At 44.4% G+C, this 13,631-nt stretch overlaps 1 protein-coding gene across 7 annotated transcripts in view; it reads right to left on the reverse strand.

Annotated features, from left to right (window-relative positions):
- Positions 1-13,631, reverse strand: part of DNAH8 (dynein axonemal heavy chain 8) — a 10,041,960-nt gene that overhangs the window by 907,705 nt on the left and 9,120,624 nt on the right. The window lies entirely within an intron of this gene.

Consider the following 13,631-nt stretch of genomic DNA (forward strand, 5'->3'; position numbering starts at 1 on the left):
CCTGGCCTTAAAAATCAGCACGAATGGCACTCGGGCACTTTCAGAGCTCTGAATAGCTTGGCGGAGTTTTTTTGTCATTTTGCTGAGTTCCACAGAGCCGTACTCCGCAAACAGCTCCCAGGCCAAAGAAGAACAAGCATTTACTAGAAACTATTGTTTTCTTCCATATGGTATGGTATGATATGGCATTACATTAGCCTTAAAGCAAGATGATAATGTCTAACCACTAAAAAGTGATTGTCTATTTTCATGCGCATAGATTATTGTCTGGAATAGGTAGGCTTTAATTAACACTAACAAACATACCAGACTTTGTTTATCATACATAGGAATCACTACAACTATCACAAGGGACTTGTCACATTTTAAACATTAATCTCAATGTTCGTCATTTCGTGAGATCACAAGCGTGGTGACTCCATCTGAATTTTTAGATCAAACATCTGAGCCCATGTCATCGATGCCTGATCAAGGTGCTTCTCAATTACCTCACACCATCCCATCTGGCAGACCAGTGCGAGCACCTGGGCGATTCATTGAGGAACTGAGGTGTTAATGTTGTCTGTACTTTTTATTTAACAAATGGGGAGAAGTAATGTCTTGGATATTATATGCATCAGGACCCTCGCAGTTCTGGGGGGGGTTCCAAACAGGAACTACGTAGTCTGTTGGAAGGTGTTAAGGTGTGGTTATAAAAGATATGTTGTAATGCTTGCAGTGTGTGATTGTATTGTGGAAGAGGTGTGGCGCCGCGGCCAGGGCGACTGACGCTGGAATCTGGGGATCAGGGTTCGATCCCCGGCTCCGGCGGCAGGTTAGCCCAGCACCATGTGACTCTGGGCAATAGCTTGCTTAATCTTCCCGACGGCCCCCAGCGCCTAGAGACCCTAACGGGTGATTGTGCGCTATACAAATGTGGATTATTATTATGTTGGAGAATACAGAAGTCTCTGGCATATTTCATTTGCATGCCCCAGGCTGTGGAGGAGGCAATAAAGGCCAAGATTTGACTCCTGCATAGCCCACCTTTATGTAATAAATGCATGACTACAATTTCTGCCCAAAAGAGAAGATTAACTTTACGTTTTTTTTCTAGCAAGCACAATAAGACCTCATACTAACGAATCCCCCGACACTACTAAAGGTGAACAACTCTCACTTCCTGGTCTCTCTAGATCCCCACTTTCAGTGTTTCCACAGATTTGGGGCTAAGGAAATCTCTCCCAATTTGCTTTAGATAACCGCTCACATAGCTAATAATAATTACCTTCTGCTGCGACTTAAAACATACTTTCCCATCTGTCCAAAAGGCTGCATCAGAGAATCGAAGGCTACCTATCCTGGCTTGGTGAAACTGAGAAAACAATACCCATTTGTGTGACGGCAGTAAGTTAGGCACACACTAAATAAAGAAATCCAACACCAATGTATTAAAATGACACATACTTTTATTTGAATTCAAATACCTAGATCATAGGAATCAGGTAAGTACTTTTGGGTTAATAATTTTTACAGAGGATATCAAACACAAGGAGATGATGGACGGAGCACTGAAAATTTTAGATACTCACCCCAGTCACTATTAGATCTAGGTTAAATCCATCATCATTCTTTAGCTCACTTCGCCATCCCAGTTCAGACCCAGCCATATGCAAATCAGTCTTGACCCTGTTCCTCATGGGAACAGTCCAGCCTGAACTGCCAAACCAGGTTTTTCCTGGAATGGAAACAAGCATCCTGGAACCGGTTTCTGGTTAATACCCCTCATCAGCCAGGCTAGCTTGAAAAAGTGACAAAGTGAGCAAGGTACCCACGCCTGGGAATATCCTGCCAACTTAGGGCCAACAAAGCATAACCAAGGAGATGATGGACGAAGTGCGGAAACCTTTCAGACACTCACCCCCAGTCAGTGTTAGACCTGGGTAAAATCCTTCATAGTTCTTTAGCTAACTTTGTCACCCCAGTTGAGACCCAGTCATATGCAAATCAGTCTTGACCCTGTTCCTCATAGGAAGCCTGAACTGCCAAGCCAGATCTTCCCTGGATTGGAAACAAGCATGGATACTACCTATGTTATGTCCACTTAGAAGTTCCTCCCCTGTAGGAGCTTGGATCCTCTCAAAAGATGGGGGTGTCTACCTGTCAGCTGTTTGAGCCAAGAGAGGGTCTTGTGGGGTGTCTGATTAGGGAAGTGAAGCCCTAACAGGGTTAGTCTCAACTTCCTCAGAGCACAACCAATGCCTTTCTCTCTATGACTGACCTGTACTTATCTCTGGGGGTCAACCTTTGGTTGCATACAGCTTTTGGTTGAATCTGTTTGGGACAGCCCCCATGTTTTACTTTACCTAGTAGAGTGCCTTTGAGGGATGTCACTTGCTAAGTGTAATTGGGATCCCTTAGAATGCTGAGGAGTATTCACCTGGCTAGTACTGCTAGGCTGGGGGTTCCTAATTGGTGGAACAGGGGATTCCTCTTGGCAGTGGGCCCTGTGGGGGGCCCAGTATCCACCTAAGTACCTCATGGGTGCCCAACAAAATATTTGGGTGCACTACTACCACCTGTGGGTCTACTACTTGGGAACCTAGTGGGTGTTGTAGCAGTAGTAGTGATATTTTTACTGCTGGCCTTGGGGCAAGTGGGGTCCCATTTCTTGTTGCCTTTCTCCTTGCAGACATAGCAATAAGGTTTCTTTCCAGGGGAACAAGGAGTTTGGGACCAACCCCTAGAGGAAGACTTTTGGGGACCTTTAGAGGACTTCTCTTTAGACTTATCCCCACCTTTTTATTGAGCTTTGGAAGAAACTTTCTTCTGCTCACCACCCTGATGTTTCTGCTTAATCCTGGTGCAGACCCATGTGTCTGCCTTCTTTCCCAATTGTTGGGGAGAGGTCAGATCAGAGTCCACCAGGTACTGGTGCAAAAGTTGGTTTTGACAGTTATTAACAATGTGCTCCATCATTATCATATTGTACAATCCTTCATAATGCTGTACCTTGCTTCCATGAAGTCAGCCTTTCAGAGCCTTAATAGCACTATCAATGAAATCTGTTAAGTCGTGGGTGGGTGACTTCTGGGTGTCTCTGAACGTAATCCTGTAATGCTCAGTGGTTAACCCAAACTCATCTATGAGGGCACTCTTCTGGACTGAATAATTGTCAGCATACTCTTCTCTAACTGTGAATAGCTTATCTCTACCTTTGTTAGCAAAGGAGAGTCACAGGATAGTTACCCACTGCCCTTGAGGGATCTTCTGAACTTTACAGGCCCTCTCCCAACAGTGATCAATTTATGAAAGTCATCACCCTCCTGGTAAGTAGGGACTATCCTGCTCAGGTTCCTAGTGTCAAATGATGTTTCCCTGATCCTAGGGACACTATTGCTGCCACCATGGGACTCTAGTCCCAGCTCACTGTACTTATAGGGACTCCTTGTCAAAGGCCAACTGATCTTGCCTGAGGTTAAGTCTTACTTTCTCAAGTTTGATCATTTGGTATTCCTTTTCTAAGGAGTTCTCCCTCTTACTAGATATGGAGCCCCCTATTGAAATGTGTGAAACACTGTACTCAACAGAAGGAGTTCTAGAACTCCTCTGAACCCTCCCAGGAGGAATAAAGGGGACACCTTCTGAGCCATCTGCACTACTCCCTAGGGGATCTGGGTTCACCAATAAGGGGTCCTCATTCTCCTCTTGGTTATGCTCAGAATTAGGGCCAGTAGGGGTAACCCCTCCTGCCCTTCTTCTGGAACTTCCCCACCCATGTTATCCTGATCCTCTGACCTGTCAGGGTTCTGGAGATCATCTATGATAAGCATGTCTAAGAGATGCTTAGTGGTTGGGTTGCTACAGGGTCCTTAGTACCCGGAACTTAAGATCACTGTATCTAGAAGACTGGAGTACACTAGTATCCCCAACTAAAGACATGGTCACTAGGTGAAGTGTGGTGTTGCACCTACCCAACCTAGTGTAAACTAAACCTCCTAAGATTGGCGAAAGGGTTGAGCGAGACCCTTTGAAGAACCGGATTTTCTTAGAACCCAGCGGTGCCAGGGACACACCCGAAGTCTTCGGATTCACCTGTCTTGGCATACAGAGACACAGAATACTTCTAGGTGGCATCAGAGATCAAATTTATTAGCTGCAGCTAGTAACAGTAAACCAAGCAATACAACATGGTGTACAACTCAGGAGACTGCTCAATTTTCGTAGAGCAAGACATGTCTTTTTATCCCCAATTTGCTTCATTACAAATGCACACCCACTGCGACAAATTCTGACAAATGAAATACATTTTCCCACACGCTATTACATTCCAAAGGCTCACTTTACATTGTACCAACCCACAAGTTAATTATTAGGACTGTCCCAAATTCGATTACCACAAGCCAGAGAAACCCATAATTGAAAGCACTACCCATGTAATGAAAAGACATAAGGAAAGAAACAATTCAGATGCTGAATAGGATAAGATATGTGCAAGAAACTAAAAGTTAACAATATCAATGAACATTGATTGGCAATTTCAGACAACGATCAGCTAGAGAAATTGGCCTCCCAAAAGGGTCAGTTTCAGGTGACGGGGTCAGCATCTTGCAGTTCACTCACAAGTCAGAAAAGACCTAGTTAGTACGTACATGAACAACGAAGCCCATGCAACTTTGTTCGTTCGGTTAACTTCACGGCCTACGTGAGGGCAACACAAAATGGTATCACAAACAACTTAAACAAAATGGAGTCCGGTCCCGAAAACCACGGAACCTCAGACCCTCCTTTTGCCATTACGTAGGCAATGACCTAAACTCACGTCAATCTGAATCCAGGTCTATGTCTATTCTCATCAGGTCATCAAGGTGTTGCTATAACATCATCTTATTATCCTTCACTTCTCTCGGGATGGGTCTTCTCACACAGATTGTAGCACAAAGACTACAAATGGCGGGACCACACTGGATAGACAACACGAGAAAAGGATAGCTAAAGCCATACCAAGGAACATCAGAATCTTCCATCCCCATTTAGACAACAGTCCCCAAATCCATCCCATTAACCACTTGAATGCTAATGACAAGGGTAACTCGTCATGGAGTTTCCATTGATTTCAATGGAAATTACATGGAAGATCTAAAATAGCCTTAGCATCCAAGTGGTTAATGACCAGTTCCCTTCGTCTACATGTATAGACTCAGCAAACTTATGTAACTTCAAGATGGCTTGGTACACTGTCGGGCCGTTATCTGGTATGAAAATACAGCAACTAGACCCGATCAATTTACATACTCCACCTCTATCTGCAAGTATAATATCTAAAACAATGCGGTTCTGTAACGTCGTAAGGCGATCCGCTTGAAGCTCAGCCGTAATATTACTAAGGGCACCTGCAGTCTCATTTATAGTGGCCTCAACCACTCTCGTAAGCTGATGAATATTCCTACTATTAGCCATAGGACCCCAAAAGGGCACGAAACCCTTAAAGAAGTCTCCAACTTCTTGTGTGACAGTATCTTTCGCATCGATAACACCTCTACCATATCTTGTCTTATGGTAATTGAAAACAGCTGTGTATGTAGGGGGAAGCAAAAATGCCACATAACATGTGCCTGAGAAATCAGATGGCAACCATGTATATGCTCTATCGTGACAAACAAAATATGTGGCTTTGGCTGGCACGAACGGTGGAGATTTCTGGGACGTATAGACATATGTGTGAACACACACTCTTACCAAGCTGAGCTCTCGGATTCTGACCATTACATTGCAGACAAAACTGACCTCGATGGGGTACAAACCAAATAGGGGAAGACCTTTTCCGTCTCTCCTTCTCTGTCAGACTAATGCTATATTCAGTCTTGTTCCAACTAATATATGCTCGTACCTCATCCTTAGGAATAGCATTATACGCATCAATATCTCTGATCATATCTACTATTTCCTGTATCAAGGCATTATTACTCGCATTATCTTTAAAGGAACGTACAGGAGATGCTTCATTCGCATAGATTAACATCGCTTGGAGTGCCCATACTGACCCATTAGGAGAAAAAGGCGAAACCAAATATGGCATTCCCTTATCTGTTGTATGCGGCATAAGACCACATACCCAACAATTTGTAGTATTTACTACTAGCTGATGCTGATGCAACAACTGTATAAACGAATTGTTCACAAATTCCGATCTTCGTGTCTGTTCATGTTCAGGCAACGTATGAAACTCATGTGGGGAAACAGTAGAAAAAGAAAGAGTAGGTTGGGACGTAGATACAAGCGTCTGTTGTGTAACATAGACAATCCAACCCACTCAAGCCAACGTAATATTCAAAAGCATTAAGAAACACAATATTAAAAAACATTTGCTACGAACCAATGTACACATTTTCGCTTTAGGATCAATTCTCATAACAACCTTATCAGACTCAAAAAACTCCATCCTCTAACGTGCTGCTCACGGCTATTACCTTCTTCACTTAAGTGTGCGTCAAGACCGTACTAACGACCATGAACCACAGACCTTTCGTCAATTCGCGGCTCACCCCTTAGGGCTGTACCGCGACCCTGCAGCGGAGTCCGGATGGTGAATCGAAAAAGAATTTTTTTTTTTTTTAAAAGTCTCTTGATCTGACAAGGTGTAATTCACTACATAAAAAATTCAAGTTTTTTATTTGCCCATTCTCGGTCTTAGGTTGTAGCGCTCTTTGCCAGACACATTTTGCTCTTGAAAAAGTGTTTCCGGATTCGTCGTATCAAGTTTCAGATGAGGTGGCACAGCAGCTTGAAGAATTTCATCGTCTTCGCGTTCTGATTGAGTCCATTCCAGATGTGCATCACTAAAAGGTACGAATCTAGGAATTCTTTCACATTCAGAATCTGCTACACCATCCCTCACCCACTTGTCATACGGTAAGGGCAAAGGAACTTTCTTACAATGGGTGGCATGCACCCAATTCTTTTTACCAGCTACTCTAACAGCAGTTCTAGTAACCAATAACACTAAGTGCGGTCCAGTCCATCTCGGCTCCAAGTTCTTAGTTCGTTGAAAATTCTTGGTCAAGATGTACTCTCCAGGTTGAATCATGTGGCCTGGATCCGCAGGCACTGTCGGCAAACTGTCATAGACCTGTTGGTGGAGAACACGCAATTTAGCAGTCAAGTCATGTAAGTAATCCACCAACATAGGGTACTCGATGTCACTAAATTTCTTGGGCCGTGGCACACCCCAAACATTCGCTGGACGACCAAAAACGATTTCGTATGGGCTAAGTCCCACACGAGAATGCACTGTCGTCCTTGTTGACAAAAGAGCCAACGGCAAGGCATCTGGCCATGTAAGACCAGTGCTCGCTTGTATCTTAGCTAGCTTCAACTTCAAAGTGCCATTATAGCACTCGACAAGTCCAGTAGACTGGGGGTGATTCGCAGCATGGAATTTCTGATTGATACCCAAACCCGCACACACTTTCTTCATGATTTGGCCCACAAATTCACTCCCATTGTCGCTCCATACAATTCTCGGCAAACCACATCTGGTGAAATACTCTTTGAGCAAAACCTTGGCTGTAGACAAGGCAGTATTATCCTTTAGGTGGTAGGCCTCTATCCATCTGGGAAAGGCACAAACAACCACAAGAACATACTTCAGGTTGTTACATCTCTCCATGTGAATGTAATCTAGCTGTATCACCTCAAACGGATACGTCGGAGGAGAAAAATGACCAGCTGGAGTTGGAGTTCCCTTTCCAGGATTATACTTCAGATAAATCATACAATGCTTCACCACATTCTCAGCACATTTCGGAATTCCAGCATTCTGCCATACTGGAGCCAACAACTTACATATTCCTTTCGAACTTATGTGAGCCATTCCATGAGCCATAGTAACCACTGGGAGCACATACGTATCAGGCAACAACCATCGCTGGTGTTCTGACAACTCAACCCAACAACCTGTCGAATCCAACATACCCGTACTTTCTCTCCACATACTCACTTCTTTCTCAGTAGCTTCAGCCTGAATCATCTTCACACTTTCTATTGTGTCTTCACACATTCCACCAGCCATAACCCAATTAGCAGGGCCTGCAACATACATTCGGCTCATCATGTCTTTCGCCGTTTCCTTCGCAACTTCATCCGCAAACGCATTTCCTCGGCCCACATCATCCACAACTTCCTTATGCGCACTACACTTCACAATTGCAATCTGCTTTGGGAGAGTAAGTGATTCAAGAAGTTCATTCACTAACTGCCCATGCTGAATTTTCGTACCATGGGAAGTAAGAAATCCTCTCTCTCTCCACAAACGTCCGAAACTATGGGCAACACCAAACGCATACTGGCTATCAGTATAAACATTCACTCGCTTTCCTTTTGACAATACACACGCTCTAGTCAAAGCAATCAACTCTGCTGCTTGCGCAGAATTCAGTGCTATACGTGCTGTTTCAACAACTGTGTGTAAAGTTGTGACAGCATATGCTGCAGTCGTCTCACCATTCGGAAGCTTGAAACACGAACCAACTACCCATAGGGTACCATCAACATTCGTAAGAGGAGTATCTTTTAAATCAACTCTAGCCTTCGTTTCCTCCTCTGTCCGGAGAAAGCAATCATGCTGTTCTTGAACATCTGTCTCTACAGAAATCGGCAACAACGTAGCTGGATTCAACACATTGCATCTTTTGATGTGCACATGGCTCGCCAACAGTGCCAACTCATAACCTGACAAACGTGCACTAGGAAAGGTGCTGTGTCTTGGTCCTGTTCAATAGGGTATCCACTGCATGTGGGACCATTACAATCAACGTATTATCCAATACCAAACCAGCAGACTGTCGGATAGAAACAGCCGCTGCCGCTGTAGCTCTCAAACAGCTCGGCAACGCTCTAGCTACCAGATCTAACGCAGCTGAAAAATACGCACATGGACGCTGCTTATCTCCAAATTGTTGCGTCAACACTGACAATGCACAACCTTCTCCCTCGTGTACATACAATGTAAAAGGCTTACTATAATCCGGGGTACCCAACACCGGAGCAGAACACAATGCATCACGTGATTCAGAAAAACTTTTCTGACATTAGTCAGACCAAGGGAGAGGATGCGTAGTATCTTTAAGAGTCAGCGCTAACAGAGGTTTCGCTAACAGGGAAACATTTGGAATCCACTGTCTGCAATACGACGTGATACCTAAAAAGGCATGCACTTCTCTCTGTGTGGATGGCACACTCATTTGGGCAATCGCTTGAATTTGCTCTGGGGTCAATAGTCTTCCCTCCTTCGACAAGAGATGACCTAAGTAGGTTACTTCTTGGAGGCAATACCGTAACTTTGAAAGTGACACTTTATGATGAAGGTCAGACAAATGTCGTAACAAAGAAAGAGTAGCTTCTTTACAAATCTCTACGTCATCAGCAGTAATCAGCAGATCATCAACATACTGGATAAGATTAGCACCAGAAGGCAACTCAAAACCATCAAGCTGAGTTTTCAACGCCTGACTATAGATGGAGGGACTTTCACAATAACCTTGAGGTGCGCGCTTAAACCGGAAGCTTCGGCCTCCTAAAGAGAAGCCGAAAATATCTCTACTCTCCTCAGCAATCGGAATACTGAAGAAAGCATTTTTCAAGTCGATAACTGAAAACCAGGCAGCCGAAGCAGGAATCAGAGTCAACAAAGCAGTGATGTCAGGAACAACAGGAAACTGTGGCATGACAATCTTATTCACCTCTCGAAGATCGATCACAAACCGATACACAGGTGGCTGAGAGACGTCAGTATGTTTAAGGACAGGCAAAACAGGACTGTTACACACATTACTTCTCGTTTTTTTTAATTACACCCTTCTCAACCAGATCATAGATAATCGCCAAAAGAGCTCTCTCAGCATCGCTAGATATCTTATATTGCGGAATACGAGGTAGCCTAGCATTTGACTTAAGGGTAACAACATAGGGTGGAATCTGCAAAAGACCAACATCATTGGGACCTGTAGCCCAAAGCGTATCAGGAAGCGAACGCAATTCCAGTGGAAGACAATCTTTAGACAAATACATTGGAGAAATCACTTTCTTACCCACGGTAAGATGTACTCCCGAAGGAGAACAATGCAATGTCGCATACAATCTTTTCAGCAAGTCCAAACCCAACAGATTCTCACCACAACCAGTCGTTAGAATAAGGGGAGCTTCCAATTTACAAGGGCCAATAGAAAGGTACAAAGGGCTAGAAACCGGATTATGAACTGGGGCGCCTGAAAATTCTACTGAAACATTGGTCAAGCCAGACAAAGGTGCGCCAGGAAGTTTAGAGTGCATGATAGAACTCTTCGTCGCACCAGTATCCAAAAGAAAAGGTTCTACCACACCTGATGTAATCACTTCAACATAAGGTCCACTCTGATCTACAGAAACTGACACTACTCCCTCACTTTGTCCATGGCTGTCCTAGCTATCATTATAACCAGCACTCTCACCTTCAACACAGTAGTCCTCAACATTGTACTGGGCAGACTGAACAGTCGGAACAGTCTGTCTGTCGAAATAATTCGCAGAATTCTGAGGGGGAAAGGAACGTTCATTCTGGGGAAACACACCACGTCCCCTACCCCTAGGAGCTTGCTGGAAACCACCACGACCTCTCTGACCAGATACACCATTCACACGCTGTAGCAAAGCCGGACAACTGTTCTTAAAATGACCTTCCTCTCTACAGTAAGCACACTGATTAGGACCTGGAAAGAATCGCGGAGCGTAAGGCTCGGGCTTCTGTAACAATCTCTGAAACTGTGGAGGTTGCTGAAACTGAGGCTGATTCGGACGAGGCGGATAAGCTTGCTGCAAAAGAACTTTTGTCTTTAAGTCTCTAGTTTTCTTCTCTACTTTATCCTTCTCATTTTTATCCCTATTCCCATAATATTGTGCAGTAGCCAATATCTGGGCCAACGAAGAAACAGCCCATGAACTCTCAGAGTCCTTTAACTTATTACAAAGTTCGGGAAGCAAATTAAAGCCAAATTTGTCCACGAACAACCTTTGACCACCTTCCGTACTCATATCCTGACCACTATGATCGATAAACGTCTCCTCAAACCTAGTAAAGAAATCAGACACACTTTCGTCTTTCTTTTGGTTGCATGCTGCTAACTTATCCCAATTCACTCATAAAGGAGGCATCATCGTTTTCATCAGATTAATAATCCTACCTGGTAATTCTGCAACTAAGGGTTCAGCCTTAGCACCTCCTACCTGCCGACCATCCGCAGCAGTAATATTCGCCCACGTATCTCCCAATTCTGGCGCATGATCCTCATGACGGATCTTCGCCCACAAAGGTTGCGGAACTACATTACCCATCAACATATCTATGTCAGCTAGATTCATAATACATGCATCAACTGTCTGGGACAACTCCTTGTAATAACCAGCAGGATTCTTATGGGGGTCTGCTTAAGAGCCAAGACCTCTGCTCTCTTCCAAGGAACATGTACCCACACTCGCTGAAAATGAGCCTCTGCAGCCGCAATACCCTGATTAACATTAGCCTGAACTGCCTCTCTCCATACAGGAGGAACCTCTCTCATAGGATACTGCTTCACTTTCCTCCTAACAGCGGAATCAGGTTTGTGCAATGTCTGAGGCGGAAGCCTAGATCTGAAAGCAAGTATCGCCTCTACGGCATCTGAGACATCAGACTCCACTATCGTCCCTTTAGCAAATTCTGACTGGACATCAAGCACTTCCTGCGGAATCGGACCCAACTCATTATCTTCCCATTCCTGATGTAAGAAAGTACACATTACATCAAAAACATACCTTTGCTTAGGCGGATCCCACTGAAAGAAAACATCCATAACCGCTGGCAAATCATACCTAGAAGCATTTTAAATCCATCTGCGAGCCAGCAATTCCAACACTGTCCGCTCCTCAGAACTAGGAAGCTGACTACGACTTTGCTTACGTTCCGACACCGGGGTCATATTCAGTGACCCAAACAATGGAGACAAAAGACTAGCAACTGTCTCAGTCATTCGTTTTCGTGCAGAAGGAGAAGAAGCATACATAAGAACAGGAGAATAAGTATTTTGAGGCAAAAGAGGTGTAGGGACAAAAATAGCAGGAGTCGGAGACACAGGAATAGAAGGCAAAGGAGCTTGAGGCAAGGCTGGTAGCAAAGCTGGCGACCCTAGAGGGGGTTGCACAGTAGGAGGGAGAACCATCTGTGCAGCACCGGATGGTTGAACAACAGCAGGAGGCTGAACAACAAAGGGTGGAACAACCGGGGGTAATGGAGGCGCAGTGGCACCCTGCACATAAGGGGGTGGCAATCTCAGCAAATGAGAGATCAAAGGATCTTTTTCAGGATCTTCAATCACTTTTGGAGGAGAAGGCGACAAGGCTGGATAACATTTATCTATAGCCATACAACACTGTCTATCTGAGGCTTCACTCTCACGCTCTTCTCTATCTTCCTTAAACTGCCTAGCAGCTAGTAGTACTGACATATTCTTATCTTTCCTATCTCTTTTTGCTTGCTTAATTTCTCGCTGTTTGGCTTCCTTTCGCCAAAGGCGGAAAGAGTCAAACATCGCCGGCCGGGCTTTCTTCCTAAATAGCGCAACTTTCAGATTATCTAAAATATTTCATTCGAAACTACCATGTTGGGGCCATCGTAAAACACCATCCTTCTTCGTATAGCAGACCCACACTTCGTTATAAGTAATAGGACCCACTCTGTGTTTTGAATAGAGCTCATAAGTTGGAGTTCCAACCGGAGGTATCGGATACGAATCCTCCAATCGGGAATCCCTGTTGCAACCACAACTAAACTATTTCCTAATTTTGCTAAGACCAGGCATCTTATAGCTCACTAATCTAGCTTCAAACTTCAAGGGGTTATCAACTATCGATACACTCGTAAATATACGAGCCCCTCAGCTTCGATTTTTGCAAAAATCAAATCAAAACCAAGAACCAAAACAAAGTCGTGGAAGCGACCCACTTATACTTAACCAAAGTATCTGCCACGCCACCAGAAGACCGTCTATCGTCTCGCTTTACAAAGGATCAATCAAGGGTCCAAGACAAGGCGACAGTCAGGGCAGCAGTCCTTCGTAGCCGCCGGAAAGCGGGAAGCCTCGCAGAAAACAACTTCGGTCCACGTCGACATACAGGGGTCGATGAAGTGCCGGCCTTCCTCCAGAATTTCCTCACGTGGCTCCTCCCGATCCTCGGGCTTGGACCGGTACCGCTTGATGTCGCCCCATATTGGGCACCAACTGAAGAAACGGGTTTTCTTAGAACCCAGCGGTGCCAGGGACACACCCAAAGTCTTCGGATTCACCTGGCTTGGCATACAGAGACACAAAATACTTCTAGGTGGCGTCAGAGATCAAATTTATTAGCTGCAGCTAGTAACAGTAAACCAAGCAATACAACACGGTGTACAACTCAGGAGACTGCTCAATTTTCGTAGAGCAAGACATCTCTTTTTTCCCCAATTTGCTTCATTACAAATGCACACACACTGCGACAAATTCTGACGAATGAAATACATTTTCCCACACGTTATTACATTCCAAAGGCTCACTTTACATTGTACCAACCCACAAGTTAATTATTAGGACTGTCCCAAATTTGAT

The sequence above is a fragment of the Lissotriton helveticus genome, chromosome 6 (genome assembly GCF_964261635.1).
Source record: "Lissotriton helveticus chromosome 6, aLisHel1.1, whole genome shotgun sequence".
In the NCBI taxonomy this organism is placed as follows: domain Eukaryota; kingdom Metazoa; phylum Chordata; class Amphibia; order Caudata; family Salamandridae; genus Lissotriton; species Lissotriton helveticus.